The sequence below is a fragment of the Equus przewalskii genome, chromosome 25 (assembly GCF_037783145.1).
Source record: "Equus przewalskii isolate Varuska chromosome 25, EquPr2, whole genome shotgun sequence".
NCBI lineage: Eukaryota > Metazoa > Chordata > Mammalia > Perissodactyla > Equidae > Equus > Equus przewalskii.
Window position 1 is genome coordinate 6,827,294 of NC_091855.1, and position 21,574 is coordinate 6,848,867.

The 21,574-nt window shown below is 42.3% G+C and overlaps 1 protein-coding gene across 2 annotated transcripts in view; it reads right to left on the bottom strand.

The window, feature by feature from the left end:
- Nucleotides 1-21,574, bottom strand: part of RTN1 (reticulon 1) — a 217,001-nt gene that overhangs the window by 122,988 nt on the left and 72,439 nt on the right. The window contains exon 1 of one of the 2 annotated variants that reach the window (XM_070593114.1): nt 20,171-20,286. The exons of the other annotated variant lie outside the window; for it this stretch is intronic. The gene's annotated coding sequence lies outside the window, so the exon portion shown is untranslated. Of the gene's footprint in view, nt 1-20,170; nt 20,287-21,574 lie in introns of those variants that run through there. 2 annotated transcript variants of the gene reach the window in all.

Sequence of the window (21,574 nt, forward strand, 5' to 3'; positions counted from 1 at the left end):
GGTCCACGCCTGGGATCTGAACCCACAAACCTGGGCCATCAAGGCAGAGCGAGCTGAACTTAACCACTATGCCACTGGGCCAGCCCCATTCACAAACTTTTATACCCATGACCCCATACTATTAGTCCATATTGTATTTGTGGCCAACTAAAACGTGGGGACACAAGCTTTTTATTTTTTAAACAGCATCATTTCAAAATGCACTTTTAGCCACAGCACTGGGAGTATTTCTTAAGTTTGAAAGACATTAAAATCAGATGCAAGGAATTTACATAATAATTGCCTGAGACTCACAACTATCAAAACAGATTCAAGAAAACCCTAGAAAGGAGATTTACTTCACTCTGGAATAATCCACAGGATCAAGCTGAAGCTGGACTTAGGATTTCTCATTAGAATGTGTTTTATGAAGGGAAATCTATGGCCACACAGCACAGGCCATCTCTTGTAGAGCTGTCACCAGTCTACACTGTGTCTTGACAGAAAAAAATAGGTACCCTTCCTCTGGTGGACACAGATCCATGCCAGCAGTGCACACCCTCTACTGGAAGTCTTGGATTTTGCGCCAGTGTTGGGAATTGAGCACAGGTCACTGGGATCTAAAACAATGTCACGTAAAGTGCTATACTTTGGGAGGTACAAATGGAAGGACAAATGAAGATGACGACTGAAGGCTGATGCTGGGAGAAAGATGACACGGCATGTGATGTGGCATGATGCGGTAGGAAGTACAGTATGGCATGCCAAGGTGTGGCGTGATGTGGCGTGTGGTGTGGTGTGACAGTGTGTGGTGTGGTGTGCTTTGGGGTGCGGCATTCTGACAGGAAAACCACAGGCATCAGAGGACTCGAAGTTCCATCTCCATTAAGTTACTGACCTTTAATAAGTCGTCAAACTCTCAGGAAACTCCAGTTTCCTCACTTGCAAAAGGAAGATAACACAACAACTAATGTTTAAGTTACATGCTTACTATGTGCTAAATGAGATAATTAAAAGGATGATCTCATTTCAACCTTAGACAGTCTATGAGGCTTTTTTTTTTTTACCACACCCATGCTGCTGCTGAAGAAACTGAGCCTTAGAGAGGTTAAGGGACTTGCTCTGAGAACCGCAGCCAGAAATGACAGCACCAAAACTTGGATTTAGGGCAATCTGACTCAAAAGCTGATACTGTTAGCACTGTTCTCGGAATTGCTGTGAGGATTAAAGGAGGCTGAATGGTTCGTGGCTGGCCTCTGAGGCAAAGCTGGATGGATCTGAATTTGGAGTCACATCACAGCTGATGACGCAGCAAAGTAGAAGGAACCCCCCTCTGCACAATCTCTGTGCAAAGAAGGCCCAATGGCCAATGAGTGCTTATTTCTTATGTCAATTGTTAAGTGGTTGTGGCAAGAAAGTGGGTGTTCCTGGACTTTTACTGGGAGTACATCAAAGTGGTTCCAAAACCTCACAGGCTGAACACCATTGGAGGTAACTGGGCAGGAGAGAAGGCTTTTATTTTGAAATGCTCTTATCATTAGCCGCCGTTTTCCTTCCAGACAGTGTGCCTTCCTCCTCAAGTTTTCAAAATCTAACTCCTACGTTCTGCTAGTCACGGAATATTGGAAATTTAATTTTGAGTTTTGAGCATTCCTGATTTCAAACATAATCTCCTGTTGGAAGGCAGGTTGTAAAAACAGAAACAGGTGAATGACACCTTGGGATAAACTAGCATAAAACTGGAATTTAGGACCATCCCTTGGTGGACTCAAAGGCAAATGCTTTGACTTTCTCACACACGCACACACACACTCGCTCACATGCAGTTGAGATCAAAATATGTGTAGAAAATTGATGCTACTGAGGTGCGTGGAAAGTGGACCCTGGCGGTAGCTGTACTAATCCAGGAAAGTGACAGGGAAGATTGATGTCCTCCTTCAACAGCCCCGTTCGTCCCGCTCCCCTGCGCCCCCGGAGCTGTGGCCGAGGTGGCCGTGTGCCTGCGGCAGGGCGATAACTCAGCCGCTGACAGGCTGAGCTGGGCAGTATTGATCCACGCGCCTTTGAGTGCTCTGTCAGAAACTACACCCAGCTTTCTTTTCTTCCCACTTTCTTTCCTTTTATCCCCAGGAAGAAAAACAACAAGAAATAATAAGCAATAAATTCAAGACACACATAATTTCTGACATTAATGAAAAACTTCAATCAACTGCATATTCTAAGGGAGTAACTAAAATGCTACATTTTTCCGGTGTAACCTACCGACATGATGATCAATAAAAATACACTGTGTTTTGGGGATTTGGAGAAGGGTTGCTATTTTGAGAAAATTGTGTGCACTGGGGCTTTGAAAATACGTATGAGTTTAGAGAGGCAGAGAGGGAAGGAGCAGGAAGTTATTTCAGATTATCTTGCTATTTGCAGACATAATAGCAAAGCCCAAGGCAAAGAACCGAGCAGGAGAGAAGCCCAGCTCCAACAGGAGAGCTCAGGCAGCAGTGGGAACCAGCCAGAAGAGGGGTCTCACAGAGGCGGCGGGAAGCAAGGATCCAGTGATTGTTGCAGAGCATAGAAGTGACTTGAACGATGAGTCTGGTAATAGCTTCCACAATGGCAGCACACAGGTTTGGGGGTCAAGTCAAACGGAGTTGTGATTTTTTTGTAAATTATAAAAATAATAACACATGATCACTATAAAATTTTTATAAAATATAGAAGTACACAAATTAAAAAGTAACAGTCTTTATCCCTACCACTATTTCTCAGAAAAAACAACAGATACTTTTGGGGGAACTGTAGACATTGTACTGCTTTCTGTATGAATTCTATCATTACACATATTTACATATACTATCCCAGATACACACACACACACAATACCAGGGCTGCATATACATGGGTACTGTATTTACTATACCAAGGCCATACTTCCATTTAGGTATATAAAGATCTGGCTTGTATTTTCATAAGTCAGTATTCCATAAAACGAATGTTCTAAAATTCATTTAGGCATTCCTTTCCTGTTGGACATTTATGTTATCACCTGTTCTTTTGTTAATATAGATAATGCTGCAATGAACATCCTCAGAGTACACAACTTTTTGATGAGACCACTGAGGCTCAGGATTGTAACTATCTTTAAATGTCTTTTTACTTTACTACTCAGCTATTTGAAAGTGGCTAGTAAAATGCTCTTTTTTCTGTCAAATCTGCATGTCAAACTGGAAGAATTAGGAGAAAACGTAGTGAAGAAGCAGAATTCAACAACACAGAAGCTGAGAAAAGGAGTGGTTCCGGTAGACGCTAGGAAAAAACAGAGAACATCCACCAGGACTTGCATTTAAGTATAGCCTAGATCTCCAGGCTCCACATAGAACAGCTCTCAAAGAGACTGGAGAAGATGGGTTCTAAAGAAAGTCTTTTTACTATAGAAGTACCTGGTTAGGGAAGTTTCAAAGCACTGAGGGGATTTGAGCTTAATCTTGAAGGATGCGGAGGATTTACGTAAGGTAAGGATAGGTAAGGAATTTCCAAGGACAGAAGTATTGATGCTTTGATGTTCCATCAAATTCATTCAGAGAGTTAGTTGAATTTCTATATATTCCACCTAAACTTTGGACTCCATCTCACAGTCATCTTTTTTCAGCAGTCTGAAGTGAATCTGTCATGTTTGAGGGCAAAAACAGACTCCCTAAACAAGCTAGTATGTGGACAGTTAAAATGGTCTGGGTAAGACCATAAATAAATGAAAGCTTGCCGAGGATACGGCATTTCTTTGTTCTGAAAGATTTAATAAAATGAGAGCAGAAGCCAAAACCAAATGTGTCCCGGAAGAGGAACCAGCAACCAATTACTATGTCAATAATTCAATATGAGCATTAAATTTTCATGTTTTTTTTAAAACTCCTAAAAATAATCTGCAGGACATTATCTCCTGCATCTGGTGTTTGGAGCTCTCTGATCATGACTCCTAAGAACTGTGCTTTGTTCTAGTTAAGGACTGAATTAACAGATGAGGCCACAAGCAAAAGCCAATTCCATTTAAGTGCTGTTTCTTAAAAGTCTGGTTAACAATTAGCTGGAATTTAAATCTGCCCCCCAAGACAAAGTGCTTTTCAAAATACGTGCTTCTTGAAAAGAGCAGTTGGAGAGAAAACAGAGAATCAAATTTTCTCTCTCCTAAGTGTATAGAAACAGCCCGGAGTTAATGTATAACTTCTGCTCTATCTTTGTTTTTATTATTTTTGCTCAAACTCATGTATATTATTCAATTTATTTTTATTTACCTGGAAGTTGGTAAGGCAGATGCTCCTATATTTTGAGAAGAAACTAAGGGTTAAAACAGAGCTCTCCGGTTTCCTGTTAGTTGCCGGTCACTGTCAGTTGACCCAGAGAGAACTGACTGTTGAAAATGATCCCCTTTAAGGGAGTTCTTTAATTCTTTAATGTTTCAGATTTCTTCTCTGAAAAGCAAGATTAATAGTTTAAATATTATTTCTTAACATAACTTTGTATTCTACACATGAATCTTTTCTTTCCGACTAAAAGAAATGAAGGGAACTTAGCATTTGTTGAATACTGCTATGTGCCTGCCTGTCACCACGCAGATGCTTAATCATGCCGACAAATAAATATGTGGAAATTCTAAAGTAGTTATTTGATAACACCATGAGAATTATGCAGACAAGCCAAATCTAATAATGATACAACAAACTTGATATTTTTGAGTTATTTAACTTCATTCGTCCAATATATGCTGAGTGCCTACTATGTGCGGGGCACTTATCCCAGTTTCTGGAGAAATAACAGTGAATGAGACAAGATATATTGTCCCTGGACCCATAAAGGACAGAAACAAACAGCAAACACAACTAGGCAGGCATGGCAGGAACCACTAATTGTCCCCCAGCGTCTATCTTTTCCTTCTTCCCTTAAGCAATAGACACGCCACTTCCAGGAATTTTAGCATATGGCCACCCAGCTAGACTATACTTCCCAACCTCCCCCCGGATGTGGCCACATGACTGGGATGTGAACAAAATCGATGTGTGCTGTTTCGGGATCACGTCCATAAAGAAGCAGCAAGCTGGTTGCCCTCCTCTCTTTCTTTGCCCTCCCTGTGAGCTGGTCCACAAACACCGTCTCATTGAGCAGCCTGAACAATGCAGATGAAGGCAACTCTCCAGGGGGTGATGGGCAACATGGCAGAAGGACGAGCTCCTGGGACAGACCCTCACCTGACCGTTCACTTGCCTCTGGACTGTTAATAAGGGAGAAATGAACTTCTAGTTGTTTGAGCCACTCTATTTTTGCATCTCTTTGGTATAGCAGCTTAGGCTGTACTCGAATACAGCAGACAAACAAAATAACTGACAGTTACAGTAAGTGCTCTGAAGGAAGCGAGCAAGTGGCTAAGAGACAAAGATAGAAGGTTATCAGTGGGGAGGGGTGGGTTGCTTTAGATAAGATGCTCAGGCCACTCTAAGGAGGTGACATTTAAGCTGAGACCTCAGGAAGGAGAAGAGACAATACGCAACTTTTTAATTTTCCTATGGTCTCTTCCTTTGGTTCCTTCTCCCTCCCTATGTTTCGATTGCTTTCTTCTTCTTACTCTTGCCCATGGGCCAGGGCACAAATACTATGCACCTGTATAAAAGCCCTGGGATAGGCCCATTACTGGAGTACCTGATCTCTCCAAATGTGCCACGGTTGTCACCTTCATGTGAAAAGCCACACACATCAGTTGACCAGCTGGAGACAAACCTTAGTGAATGGTTGTCTGCCCTGTCTTATAGTCCCACTAGACTTGAGGGCAAGAATGTTCCTATCATCTCTGTGTCCTCATACAGTGCTCAGCACTTAATAAGAGTCCAATGACTTCTACTGAATTCCTAAGTTTACAAAGCGGGGCTCACCAAATGTTTGAAAACTTCCCTTTTCTTTGGCAACACAAAGATAGGACCTCAAAGCAGCTGCATCCTTTAGGGCAGCTCTTCCAAAGTCTCGGTAATAGTCCAATGACTAAAATCAGGACGTAGCTCATCTGTCCTGCCCTCACTCGGGCTGGACAGGTAGAGGTGACGGAGGTGTGGCCTTACCTCAGAATGGGGGCACATCATCGCTTTGGCTCTGGTCTGTTTTTGTCATCTTTGCCCACATGCCACAGAGCCCTGGCTAGTGTTAGAGGGTCAAACACCCCCCGCACCCTCACTCCTCCATGCCAGTCTCCACTCCTCAGTGACTCAGGGATGGGGCAGGGGAGCCCTAGCCGTGAAATGACTGGATCAGAGCCTGAGCTTCGTCACTCACATGTTGGTATGGTTCTGCTCCCTCCTTCCAGTTAATCTCATGTATCTCACTGTTTATACACACACACACACACACACACACACACACACAAGGCAGTAATAAAGATGAGGGTAGCGGGATTTATTCAGCTTTCTTATGTGCTAAGCATTATGCTAATTGCTGTACATACCTTAACTCATTCAAGCTCTCTAATACCCTATGAGGCAGGCACTATTAGCATCCCCATTTTACAGATGAGGAAATTGGGAATTAGAGAAAGTATGTGACTCGAACAAGGCATCACATTTCTAGAGTGGCCGATCATCTCAGTTTGCCCAGGACCAAGGGGCTTTCCAGGACATAGGACTTTCAGAGCTAAAACTGGGAGTGTCTTGGACAAACCGAGATGCGTTCGTCACCCTCTAAGCAGCTGAAGAAGAATTTGAACCTAGGTAGTTGGATTCGAAAGCAGTTCTTAGCCGTGATGTTATACTGCTTGATTTTTTTGGTGTTCATTACTATTATGGACTGAAGGTTTGTGGCTGCTCAAAATTGCCATGTTGAAACCCTACCCTTCCAATGTGATGGTATTAGGAGGTGGAGCTTTGGGGAGGTTATCAGGATTAGACGAGGTCATGACCCTAGTGAGTGGGATTAGTGCCCTTAGAAGAGTCATGAGAGAGCGAGCTTGCTCGCTGCTCTCCCCACGTGAGGACACAGCAGGAAGCTGGGAACCCAGAGGAGGGTACTCCCTCACTAGAACTCAACCATGCTAGCTCCCTGATCTTGGTCCTTCAGCTCCAGAATTGTGAGAAATGAATATCTGTTGTTTACATGCCACCCATTTTATGGCATTTTGTTACAGCAGCCCAAGCTAATGAAAAGAATGCATGCTCTCTCTAGGGTTTCTAGCAAATGTTAAATGAAAACAGTGATAGCCAGAAAGTCTTTACATGAAGTCATGCCATTCTGCACTGCAGTCTCTGTTAAGGTGTTTTTCAAAACTCCATTAATATAAGCACTTTAAGAAAGACACTTTTTGATTTAGTGCCTGAATAAAGTCAGTATCAATACATAGCAAGAATTTCTAAAGCTGTATAATATGAACATGAATGAAAAGATTCACAACTAAACTTGATTATAAATGAAAAACATTTTTCATGGACACTTTCCCCAAAAGTGAGTTATTTTGCCTCTAGAATTCCAGAATAATTGATGAGAACTGTGCTGGGAACCCTGAAGGAGCAAGCCCTGCTCCTTTAGGACCGGTCCCACAGAGCAAGAAGCTGAGAAAGCAGAACACTGAAATGCAGTCTTAGAAGATCGGCCACGCAGATTTTGTTTTGCGTTAAAATTAAATTTAAACAGAATTAAAATAAGAAAGGCTATTTCTCTTTGCCTTTATCACACAACAGTCTACATAATCCCTGACAACATTAAAGGCCTAGGCACCTCTTGGCTGGTTCAGGGAAAAAAAATCCGCTTCAATCCATCACGTGGTCCTTCTGCCAAAGGACACAGCATGAAAAAGCACTTCTCATGATACCAAGGTAAGACCTCGTCTGCTGTCCTCCAGGGCTTTATGGCACATTGGCTGCAGCTGCGATGACAGCTAATGAACAGAAGGTACAGGAAGGATAAAGCGCTCTGGGAATGCAGAAGAGGGCACAGTCCTTTCTGACTGGTGGGACATGGAGGAGCGTCCCGGAGGAGCGTCCCAGAGGAGCTGGTGCTTGGGTGGACGGATAGGATGGCAACGGGGGGAGATGGGCGTCCCGCCTTCCCCAGGCAGAAACACAGAATGAGCAAAGCCACGGGGAAGTCCAAGTCTTAAGAAAGAGATTGTCTGGTGTAGTTGACTCTATGAATGGGGACACAATAGAACAAATAAACAAACCAAAGGGCAAAAACAGCATAGAACTTGGGATTTCAACGATTAATACATGATTTCCTTTTATTTAGATGTTTGGGCTCTGGAAATTTATCAGGTTTGCATTAAAGCCAGTTCAGTATCCTCAGAACTACTCATTTCTATGGTTCTTTCTCAGAATTTATCATTGAAAACCTTAATGTTACAGTCAAGCATTATGTACATATATGTATATGTATCTTTATTTTCACAAACCAGAAATACATGGGAATTAATAGTGATTAGATTAACTACAGGTATTCAAAAATTAAGACTTGGATTTTCAAACCAGGTTTATTTCCCAGAAGGCTTGCGAACCTTGACTATTGTATTTAAGAATTGTGTAATGACATGGGCTTTCCTTCCTATATCAAAGTCACCCAGCATCAACAGGATCTGTATTTTGAATTGTTTGTCTAATAGCTTTGATGGATTTGAGATGACCCATTTACATTCTCATTCCCAACTGATATTTTGGTTCCATGTTTGCAAAATGCCTGGGTGGGAGCAGGGAGCCACCTGTAGCCCTGGAATCCATCAAAACCACAGGCCTCCATGGAGTCCTCAGCAGGCTTCTCACCAAATGGGTTGACTAAGAATAAGTAGGAGTTGGTGGTAAACCCATCAGCCTGAACTATGTGCGAGAAGTGCAAGCCTTGCTTTTTAAGGTGCCAAGTGGGCTCCTCAATTTTTACAAAATTAAAACTCAAGTGCATCTGTGAGCACCATAGAGGTGTGTGAATCATAAGCATTCATAAAATGTCATGCCTAAATTAAGTCTTATCATCAAATAGTATTTATTAAACGCCCACATACTGCATACACGTGGCAGTGTGCAAGGCACATTAGTAACAGAATGCTGTATCTTCAGCCATGAAAATACTTCATAATAAAATGCCAAACTGCTGCTATTTCTTTATTATTATAAAAGAATAAAAACTGTTCTTTTACTGTGAATATTCTTAACATAAATTTCTAATAAACAGTGGAATGGGGTAACTTCTCCCATATGGTGAAATCTTCACTCAGGTGCTTCGTGTTCAATTACCCTATTGGTAAATAAAAGGCTCATATGCAATTCCAGTTATGCTTCTTAAGGATCAGACAAGACACTCAGAAGAATTACTCATGTATGGATTCATGTCACTCTGCGCTGTGCTTTTTAAAATTATGAGACAATGAGAAACAGTGAGAAGAAATATCTACATTTAAATTGTCAAAGAATCATTTTATTTTAGACTCGAGTATACTTTCATTATTTATTGCTATTGCCTTTTGTAATTACTTCTGAGAATACATAGACTAAAAAATTCATAAAAGCTGAATAACTAGAACATTTGAAGACAACAGCACCAAAATGACTTTTTATATCTGGAGGCTGAGGACACACAAAATTGCCAGAAAAATAAAATTTTTAGTCCATCGCCTGATGTTTTGTCTATAAAACACTAAAAAAACATGTTTGGGGCCAACCCCAGTGGCCTAGTGATTAAGTTAGGTGCACTCTGCTTTGGCAGCTGGATTCAGTTCCCAGGTGTGGACCTACACCACTTGTCTGTCAGCAGCCATGCTGTGGTGGCGGCTCACATACAAAAAGAGGAAGATTGGGAGCGGATGTTAGCTCAGAGCAAATCTTCCTCAAGAAAGACAAGAAAAAAAGTCTGTTTGTTTTCAAATCATGTAAGTGACTTTTAAAAAACTAAACTGTATGAATCAACCTGTTGTTTCTACATCTTTTAGAATGATCCTGAGAAGATTTTAAATCTGAATGAGTTATACTATCCCTCATAGATTTTTTTTGACTCTTTAGTCACTGTCATTACAAATGTGCTCACTATATGCCAGTTCCATTGTTCAACTTATCAACAAGTACATTTCACTGCCTTTACTGTGCCTGGCACTCTAATAGTGCTGTGAGTGCTACTGAAAAAGTAAAAGAAGGTCAAAATAATATTTTATACCTTTGCAAATTAAGATCCATGAGAGCCTAATTCCTTCCTCTCCTTCCCTAAGATCTAAGAAAAAAAAAAAGCACATACGAGAAGATCTTTGCGGCTGGCTGATTCCTTGGCTAACACAACGCTAAATCATACGACTGTGACCGTGCATTTTTTAGGTAACTGCCTTTCTGCTCTAGGGAGCACCTAGGCTGTGAAAAACCCTCATCCCCAAGATGAACCAGACTGAGATACAGCCCTTGTGCTTCATCATCTAACATCTCAGGTTCTCAGAGAATGTGGGCAACCCACTAATAATATCCTTATTAGTCAATAAGGGAGTCTCTTTGCCATTTTAGAGATGGGAAATTTAGGGCTTAGAAAAAAATGAAAAGATGTATTACTTATAAAACCCTGTGGCTATGTCCCCGGGGTCCCTGTGAGTGGAGTCCAGGTAATGGCCCAGGCGGATAGGGAGCTCTCCTGTGTATCCGCCATTGCGCTCCCTTGGATGAGGTTCAAGTTATGCCCAACTCACACTGCATTCTGTCCCTGATGAATAATGTCACAGCGAAATGTCAGAGCAATGAATGTCAGATGGTTTGCTATAAATTAATATAATAGCAAATTTGTTAATTAAGAATGTAACTCCTTATCTTAAAATAGTTCATAAATTAGGCCTTAACTGCATTATTCTTTCCTGAAGTATTTTATTCTAAGTAGCTTCTCAGGGAAGAGCCCCTAAGGCAGTAAAGTGTAAATCTGTGAGACATATGGGTATTCTATCTCAATAGCTATAAACTACTACTATGCCTAGCTCATTAAATTAAAAAAAAAATTCTCATCATTTACATCTTGTTATAGTAAAAACAATATCATATTAAACCTAATCAAGAGAAAATTAAAGATAGTACTATGTCATGTAATTTACTGTTGTGGTTCCAAAAATAAATGAGGAAGTATTATATACCCATTATGTATCTTCTGATGCTACAGGCTAATTTCTGGTCAATAAAGCAGAACACACAAAAAAGAGAACTCGCTTTAAACCAAAAACAAAATTCATCTACAGATGATAAATATTCTCATTTTGGATTAAGCCTTTAAATATCTCACGAAAGCTACATTTTCCATAATTGAGCATCAGAAGTAGTTTTTCCATCAAATGAAGAGTCTCCTGAAGACATGGCAGTGCCCCCCCTCAGTGACCAATGCATCCGCCTGTGTCTAAGGTTGAACACGGACAAGCACGTGAAGGTAAAAGCAGGTGGGGGCACTGTCATTTCTCAGATATTGAGGGGCTGATTTATCTTGCCTCTTCACTTACTGTCTTTCTTCTTCCCTCTACTGTGCTTTTTGATCATCTCATGAATTATCTTACCCAAGAGAAGATGAAAGAAAGGATAAGAGACAGGAAAAGAAAGGACTATTCAGCTCATCTTCTGGTTCTTCAGTTTTGGCACTTTTAGAAAAGGATACAATCGGACGATGGAATATGGTGACTGAAATAAGGATTTTAGGTTATCTGAAGGTTTTATCCACCTATGCCTCTATTTCTTTTGTGTTAGTAAAGGAGAGTTACTGTTATTTCTCCATTATTGAAAGACTGGGATAAACCTGCATACATGTTTGCTAACTACAATGTCAGATCCGCGAATCTTGGGCAAGTGTCCACACGATGGTAAAAGAGTATCTACAGTGAGGTACCAGTTCCACTCTAATGGAAGGGCAGCTTTCGGTGCCCTAAGCCTTAAGAAGCAGAATGAAGACATAATGCGACCGCTGAGTTAATGATTGCACAGCTCTTCACTGTTCTATAGCAAATAATGTGAGTTTCTTACTAAATTGACTTTTAAAATTGCTGAATTTTCCCCCAAAGCATCCTCCATCCCACTTGGTAGAAAGCGGAACCAACTCTGAACAAAAAGTGTATGAAAGTAATTTATAATCTACAAAACATTGCACAGATTATTATAATTTGGCTCTGAAGGGCTTTCAACCTCTGCAGTTTTAGTCGTGTCACCTGCTGTTTTAGCTGTGTCAACATGGGAAAAACTGAGAGCTGAAGTAATTAGGCAAATAATTCAGGCCAAAAGTATGACTGAGAAAGAAGCTATTTGGCAGTCTCTCTCGACACTCATCAAGTTCAGTTCATAATACTCCAATTCTTTACTTTGTTTTGCTCCCCAAAGTCGTCAAATAAAAACATGTGAAGTCAATGAAAGTTAAGTAATTTTCATTCGGAATCTAATATTTATTACGCATTCTTAATGTTCCCGTCTGAAACCACGGTCAACCAGGATAAATCTGGTCATGGCACTTCACCCCCAGCAGAGTTGAGCTTTAAGGAGTGGTGCGATAAAGTCAGCCAAGAGCCAGTGCACAGAACATCCACAAATACTCCCGCAGGGAGACCGAACGATGGGAAGTCACTCCCCTGAAACGTCTTCCTGACAATTAAGTGACCATCTTTTCCTCATTAATTGAAGAGGCAAAGATGACCAAGTAACAGCTTCTATATTGGTTTACTGACTTAAATTTCAGGGGGAAATTCTTGCAATAAGAAACAGAAAACTCCTTCAAAACTATGGCAAAGATGGCTGCCAGCCCACCTATTCATGCTACCCTTCCACATTGCACAGGTGTTGCTGGGAGGCAGACGCCCAGTCAGGGACTACATTTCCCAGCTCCCTTCCTAGGTAGGCCCATGTGACTAGTTCTTGCCAATAGGATGTGAGTAGAAGCAATGTGTGTCACCTCTAGGCTGAGGTGGTTAAGAAGGGAGTATGTCAGCCACTTCTCTTCTGTCTAATGGCTAAATGTCTCTGTCCCATGTAATCTCGAAAACCCTATATTAAAGATGGTAGAACCAAAACGTGGAAGAGGCGTTGGTCCTTGAATCGTTGGAGGGCCATCTGCGTGCTGATTAGGAACACACATTTTAGACTTTATATGAGTGAGAATTAAACCTCTGTTGTGTTTGAGCAATTATACATTTTTGGCTTTGTTTTTTTTTTATAGTAGCTGGCATTACTCTCACTTAGAGAAAGCCAATTGCAGCATCTCTCTAGGAGGTTTTTTCACTAGGTGGTGATGATGAGGATGATGGCAGCTAACGCTTATGAAGTGCTTACTATGTGTCACACACTGGTCTAAATCCTCTACAGGTATCAACTGACTCAGTCCTTATAACAGCCCCATGAGGTAGGTATTATTCATTATTCCCATTTCACATATGAGAAAATTGAGGCACAGTGAGGTTAAGAACACACAGTAACAGAAATTGAACTGAAATACCACATGATGCATCTCCAGACCAAAAATAAGACACTTTTGTACTCTACAATTTCTATGACAATGGTCAATCTCCTCTATTTCAACGTGTATTGTAATATATTCTGCAAATAGGCAATGAAAATTGCAGACTGGTTTATTAAAAAAACCATTCATTCATGGAACAGCAACTTGTCTCTAATAACTGAAATAAAGAGGAGAAGCCATTTGAAATCTCCACTGTTCCTCTCACAGCCAGGAACAAGAAGTTTTAAATTGGGGGTTGCCGAGATCAATCAATATAAATAATATCTAACGATAAAAAATTAAATAAGATGCCATAGTATAATCAAGTTTAGCTCATTTCTGTCACTTTCCTTTTCATTCTGCAGTCAAAAGCCTTTTGAGTCTTGGAGAATAAATACTTTGTGCCAGCGCTTATGAGGAAAACATCAGTTGCTGAGGCATTGTTTTTCTCTCTCCTCCTATCTGACAAGGTCCATAAAATAGGAACTTCCTTCTTCTTGGAAGCATTGAGGGGGGTCTTGGGGGAGGACACCCATTCATTTGCCCCTGCCCAAGAGAAGAGGTGAGGCTTGTTCTGCTGGGTGGGGCTCAGGAGCTTCCGTCTCGAGCCTTCCCGGAACTGCTTCTCACCCTCTGTGACTCTCCTTTGGAGCAGCACACCATTAGCTCCCCTCCTTCATCCAGTAGGAGGCTCTGCTGGGGACTGCATGGAAAATTCATTTCAGGAGGAGGAGTAAGAAGCTTATTTTACCACCACAGGTCCAGGCTGTGCTCTCCAACCCAGGTTTACCAGAAATAAAGCAACCACAGAGCCTCGAATCCGACTGGACTGGTTCAGAACTCAGAGGGGAAGGAGTTGGTTAATCGGCACTCTGAAACTCCCAGAGACAGTCTAAATTATTTATTGAGTTATAGCTTCCAAACTAAAAATAATCCACCTGCCATCGCTGACAGGCGACAATGTGCAACTGTTCATCCTGGGGCCGCACAGCCCTTGCCTTGGAAGACTGAACGTGTCACCCTGAGCGAACGTGGTCCCTCAGTGCCAGGACCTCACCAGCTGTATTCTGCCCAGACCGCAGAGGAGTGTGCAGACTCTCCAGCTGGTGCTCTCCTTTGACGCCAAGTTGGTGGAGGAGAGCAAGCACCACACGTCATCGTGGGCCTGATGGTCCATCCATCTTCTCTTGGTTTAGAGGCACACCCTAAAGTCCTGGGGCGTCTGCTTGCTTTTTCTGTTGGTTCGTCTTTCACGCTGGCCGCTCAGCGCTTCCTCTCCTGCCGGTGACAGTTCCTCCTCATTGGAAAGAAACCACATTGTACTTGCTAAAGCTGCAAGAATGAGGCCACAGTCCATCTTGGTAATATCTCCTTTGCAGTTTGTGTGGACCGAGTGGCTTTGTTGTCTAAATGTCCTTCTATTATGAGTGATGCATACCACTGGCTCTTTCGGCCCTTTGGCCATTAACTTGGTGGCACTTCTTCCAAACAATCTGTCTCCAGAGTTGAAATGGAAGCCAACGACGGCTTCTTCAGCTCTGCTGAAGGACGTCTTGATGCTGGACGCCAAATCCCAGCCCTTTTGCCCTGTTCTCAGGACCACTCTTAGGACTATAGGGATGTCCTCCCTTCTGTGGAGAACATGTGGATGTCTAATGAGACTGACACTACATTTTCAGCAGAACGGAATGACCTCTAGTTTTTTCTAAATCTTTAAAAATCAAAGATGAGGGAAAGTCAAGACAAGGGAAACTAATATTTATTTTGTGTCTTTCCAGTGCCAAGTTAGGGCTGCACGACTTGCCTCCTTAACTGTTGCTTGCCCCATGCTCAGCCCCTGCTCTCGGCATCCCAGGAACACTGGCTTTCTGTCAGTTCCTTGGATGTGCTGTGCTCTGATGTCCCCTGCCTGGGAAAATGCTGTCCCTCTCCACCTAACAGCTCCTCCTCATCCTTCAGATCTCTGCTCACTGATCACTTCCTCCAGGAAGGCTTCCCTGACTTCTCTGACCGGGTCAGTACCTCTATCCTAGATTCTTCTGGCCCCATGTGGCTCTGTTTTGAAGTACTGAGCACAGTTGTAATTTTATCTTTATTTTTGTGATTATTTTATTTTCTAACTAGACTGTATGCTCCATGACAACAGGAACCATGTATGTTTTTGCTCATCATGGTATTTTAAGCCATGTTTCGAATTAATGAATGAGTGGCTTTCTTAATTCTCAGAAAATCCTGCACTACAGATATTTTAAACTCATTTTTCTTCAAGATAAAGCAGCACTGTATGCTGGGCTAAATTATTTGTCCAAATCATAGCAAGTGATAGAGCCTGAGACCATACTTATTCATATATTCATCCAATATTTATTGAGTGCTTACTGCATGCTTCGCTCTGTATCAGACAGTGGAATAACACAACAGATAAGTCACAATTCTTTCAGGAGCTCCTAGTCTATTTGAGCGAGAGAGGTTTGTAAACAAATAAGTCCAATGAAATATGACGACTCAGGTTAGGATGTTTGCCCAGCACACAGCAGGCGTACATAGGGGAGGGTGGCGAGTCTATCGGAAGAGCAGAATTCTGAATCGTGAAGCATACGCAAGCGCTTACCAAACAGATCGGTAATAGGGCATTTGGGTGGAGGGAGCCCTGGAAGCAAAGGCATGGCAGACCATGAGAGCGAAGCCCCTGGGACAGACCAAACGGATTAGAGGGGCAGGAACATAGTGGGCTGGCAGGGCAGGGAGGGCCTCAGATGCTATAGAAGGACCTCGGACGTTATGGTATAGCTATGGGGAGTCACTGAAGGGCCCCAAGCAAGGGAGATCTGACCGGATTTCAGAAAGGTCACTCTGGAAGTGGAGGGTGGTCGGCAGATTAGGAGCAGGTGAGTCTGGAAAGTGGAAGAGCAGAATAGAGGACACAGCAGTGTCCAGGAGAGGGGTAATAAAGACTAGAACCATGGCAGTAGCAGCAGGGGTGGAGGGGAGTAGATAGAGGAGATGTTAAAGGAAGATAAACCGACAGGTTCTGATACCCACTGGGCGTGAAAGCTGAGCGTGAGGGAGGAGTTTGGGGAGATCCTGGAGTTTGGGGGCGTGACTGTTTGGGTGGATGGTAACATAACTTTCCCACATACAAAGGGCAGAAAGAGGTTTGGGAAGGCAGAAAATAAATTCTATTTGGGGCCCAGTGAGTTTAAACTGTCTGGGGGACCTACGACTGGAGCTGCCCACTGGGCTAGAGAAAGTAATGTGGGAAATCAACTTACTGTTGGGAGGTGGAGCCGGGGCTGTGAAGGAGTCATGGGGAAGGCACAGAGAGGAAGGCGGAATCCCAGGGAACCAATCCCACATTCAGGTGTGGACTGGGGCTAGAGCCAGGAAGGGAGACAACGATTCCCAACACTTTTATTCTAACAAAAGAGAATGGGAAATGGTTCCCACCATATAAGAAAAATCATACTCTCCTCCTGATACATTATGTTCTTTGTTGGGGCATTTTCATGGTGTTTTGGCACATTCTTACCAGGCTGCTTAGTGATTCTGAGAATTTGCCTGACCTCCCTCTTTTAGAGAAGCTGGCCCAGCTCTGTGCATACACATTTAAATTGTCCACATATTGCTGAGGTCTTTAATTACTCCTCACAACCTCACTGCTTTTTTTCTTCCCTCTACCTCCGCCCTGCAGTCTCAGAGGAAAACATTAAAGTGAAGATGTGAAATGATTTAGCAAGGATTACATCCCCCGTCAGTGGCAGGGCCGGAGTTGAAACCCAGGCTCATTGCGCTTCCCTTCCTACACTTAAGGTCTCACATGACTTCAAGTAAAAGTTCGTAGATAGCCCTGCACTAATTGGTATTTCCTGTACAATCTGGCCCTCGCCCTTCATTCACACTCGTGTGCCAGGCACTGCTGAAGTGCTGGGGATAAAAGATGAAAAGACATGATCCTTGTCCTCGGGAGCTCCCAGGCTGCTGGGAGGCTGGACTGGTGACAGTCAGGGGACACTATGATTCCTGCTGTGGAAGAGGTCTGTGCAGGTGCCACCAAGGGTGGAGAGCAGGGACGAATTCTATCCTGAGATCTGGAGAAGAGATACGATACTTATACGGAAACTTAACTTTCTTGACGTATAAACACAACCATAAAAACAAAGAAATTCAAATAAATGAAAGAGAATCTATGGCCACTATGAACAAAACTTAACATCGTCTTGGATTTATATCCAACTGTCATGAAACCAAGAGGAAGCTCGAAGGAAGAAAAACTGTAACAGAAGCAAGTGTTACATAACAGTGCCAACCAGGAGGTAATCAAAGCTGCTGTTATAAAACTTGAAAGGAAATATGGAACAGAACCATCATACGTGAACGCAGAGGCTACGGAAAGCAGAGAGCCAAGGTCTAGCGCACATCTCAGATCTCATACACTTGGCCAGGTTTTCTTTTATTTTTCTCCCTTTCCCTCTGTCTCTCTTTTTAAATTATTTAAGGGCAAGTCCGTTCTATTTGTTTCTTCTCTTTGCTTCTCACAAATGAAGGAGTGAGGAGACCGTGGGTTACCACAGCACAAGCTCCTTTTGGCAGCAGCAAGCCCAAGTTCATCACAGAGAGCAAGGTAAATGCAGGAAGGCCATGCAATATCCTTAGTTCCACAAACGTCATTCACTTCACTTGCAATTCTAACAGCAATGGCTGTGACGTTAGAGGCGGAGGCATCCGTCCTGGAAGTACAGTGGAAGCCTCTCAAGTTCTCATTGCATCTCTCTTCTCCCCATAGCACCATTATTGGACGCTACTCCAGGGCAGGGCTTGCATGGGAGGCACGTTTATTAGTATATAATAATATGTACTAATTATATCATAGTAATCAGCACACCATGCAAAGCATCTTTTACTTCTAATTACTCATTTAGTCCTCACACAACTCTGTGGAACTGGTGTCTTATCCCCCACTAGCAGATAAGGAAATGGAAGTGTCTGGACCAAGGTCACATGGACAGGATGGGGGGCCTGGGATCGGAACCCAGGTCTCACCGACACCAGGGCCCACACCCTCCATCACTCAGCTACCTGCCTTCTACTCGTTCAGAGCAGACAGGAACAAAGATCAGAGCATACCTCTTGGACCATTTTCTTTCTTTTCTGATAACTTCACTGTAGATGTTAATATCTATAATGACATTATATTACTATAAAGAAACAAAAATCTCCAAAATTTCAGTTGTCAATTGTTTATCTTCCTGTTACTGTTCTGTTCCAATTGTTACTATATATGCTGATGTTTGACTTAGTTGTTCAGAAATTAATTTTAAATTTCTGTTTTTCTTCTCGATGTTATTTCACAATCTGGCCCCATGTTCTGACACGGTTCACGCCACTTGTCATTTTAAATAAAATATTTTAAATGGCCATAAAATATTTCATTCTGGCCATTATATGATTTCCTTCCAAATAACCATGGATAGTTTTCATGTACTTTCCCCCCCATTCCTATTCTTATTATTTGCCATTGAGGCATTTACAAATTACAAGCATTTCTAAAATGCCTATCATTTAAAATTTACTTTTCTTGTCCACTGAGTTCCTTGGATATATGACTTGACTAAAATTGCAAAAAAATTAAAGTGAATAGGTTAGATAAGAATTACTTAAAAAAATAAAATAGAAGATAGCTTTTGAAACATCCCTGGAATGAAAGCTGGACGTTCTGTGAAGATATCCTGAAAGAGTATATGGACTCAGCAGAGAAGGGCAGCTGTGCAGGCATTGTTATTGGAAGACAGCGACACGACAACACTATCCAGCAAAATCCATGTATGAGAAGGAGAAAGCATATTCACGTTTTAATCCTCTGCTTTTGGACTCTTCTTTTACAACGAAATGTAGCTGGGAGCAAGAAATCAAGTTGAAAAGACTACATAACTCTCTCTCAGCTTAGTGCAGTTTTCCCCCACGTTGACAAAGCTGGAACCATCTTAAAGCACCAATAAAACTTCACTGCACAGAGTTGCAGAAATGGAAAGAAGTTAAGTCAGCCTTTTATCCAAAGTCTCTTACCTAAATTAATTATTAAGAGCCATTAAGGAAGCAAAATGTAACCAGATGGATAAGGAGGAATAATATGTGATCGTGATTTTCTAAGAGGCTATAATGTGCTGTTTTTCAAGCCAAGACCCTGATTTATAGCCGCCCATTTACTGGAAGAAGAGGCATGCCCGCCCCCAGCCCTTTCTCCAGGAGCTGCTGTGGAATGTTGCTCAACCCCAGCACCTCCTTGTCCGGGCAGTGTCTCCTTCCCGTCTCAGCCACGAGCTTCCCTTTTGTTGTGGAGAATGATTGTTGGATCATCACCCACAAAGGGACGGTGGGGACAGCTGGAGCCAAGTCTACCCTGAGGGCTATGTTGAGGGATGGCTCAGGGATGGCTGCAGTGGCCCTGATCACCATGACTCCTGTGCTGTGCTGTGCACTTGGCACACTTTGTGTATATCATCTCTTTTACGCCCCACAACACCCGCATGAGGAAAGCCCCCATCAACCTGATTGTGCAGATGAAGAAAGCAAGACAGAGGTCAGGAAAGTTGTCCAAGGACACACAGTGACTGAGGTGCTTGTAATCCAGCCCTATCTCTTGATCCCTATGCTGTGTTACCTCCTAACATGACCATATATATGTGCTTTTAGTCAGTCAATCACAAACATCTCCAAATTTCCACTGAGTGTGTAAGAAGATGGAGAAAAATATACTCACAGAAATTCTGGGTGAGGTGGAGAGTAGAGAGGGAACCAGGCAAGAAAGTTACCCTGCTGAGACGACAGCCCACAGGAGAAGCAGTTGGAGTGGAGCTCAGATTACATTCCCCAGGAGGCTGGGTGCACTAGAGAATAACGTCACCTCAGTCTTGGAAGGGGTGGAGGGTGAGATGACGGGGAATGTGGAAGAGAGGGAGAGAGGGACAGGAGGTGAGGTGGTGAAAACTGTGTGATGTCTACGTGATGGCTTCCCCACAGCCTTCTACGTTTCAGCAGAGACTAAACACACAAAACACTCTGTGTTTTGGGGTTTTTTGTTGAGAGCAGTGAAGGAGCAGCCTCCAGATCACAGATGCAATGGAAACAGTGAGACCAAAACTTCCGCCTTCCCCTGTAGAAAAATGGGGGAGTGGGGCCAGTGACACCTGAACATCTCTGAGGGCCATCACGAAGGATATCGAGGACATTCTTCCTTCCTTTGAGGAACGCACAAGGAAAAAACAAGGAAGGGGCATTTTCCTCACCAGCTAGCAAAACGCACTACAAACCTCTAGTAATTAAAACAGAGTGGTATAGACAAACAAATGAAAAAAAAAATCAGTAATACAATCTCATAATCTTATAATTTTCCAATCTGCTAGTAAAACACACCCGTATTTCATGATTTGAATTTGCATTTGCCTGATTTCCAGAAAGGGTATGAATTTTTGCAAATGCTTACTGACCGTTTACCATTGATTCATCCGTGCACTGAGTCTTCGTATCCTTCGCACATTTTCTGTTAGGTTATCAGTCTTCTTTATATAACTTTGTTGGAACTCTTAATATATACAATTATTATATATATTACAATTATTAGTCTTGTCTTTTATATGTTTCAAAAATCTTGATTATCACTATTTTCGACTTTAATTATGCTATCTTTCACTGCACAGAAGTTTTAGTTTATATGTGGTCAAATCTGTGGATCTTTGCCATTATGTCTTTTGGGTTTTGTGTGTTGTGGGGAAAATATTACTCTAATACTACCGGGGTATACTTTGGGAGTATGGCATAACCTTTTGAAAGGCAATTCAGCAGTGTTCCCTTTTCATACAGAAAATTCACTTTTCTAAAACGTTCTTCCCTCTTCACGGGAATATTTTGGTAGGAAGAAACTGTACACCATATGCAAATTCATATTGCCTGGACGGAAGTGACTCTTAGTGGCTGAGGAGTAAGTAATTGATGACACACCTGATTCTTTAACTACTGGGGCACACAGTGCAGGGAAAAGAGGATTGAAAACGAGACGGGGAACTGGTACACTTCTTGGACTTCTAGTTCCATTTTTTAATTGATACAGTTCAATAACAGAAAGACTTCCTGAACCTCCTGATAGATTTAAATATATTTCTGATTG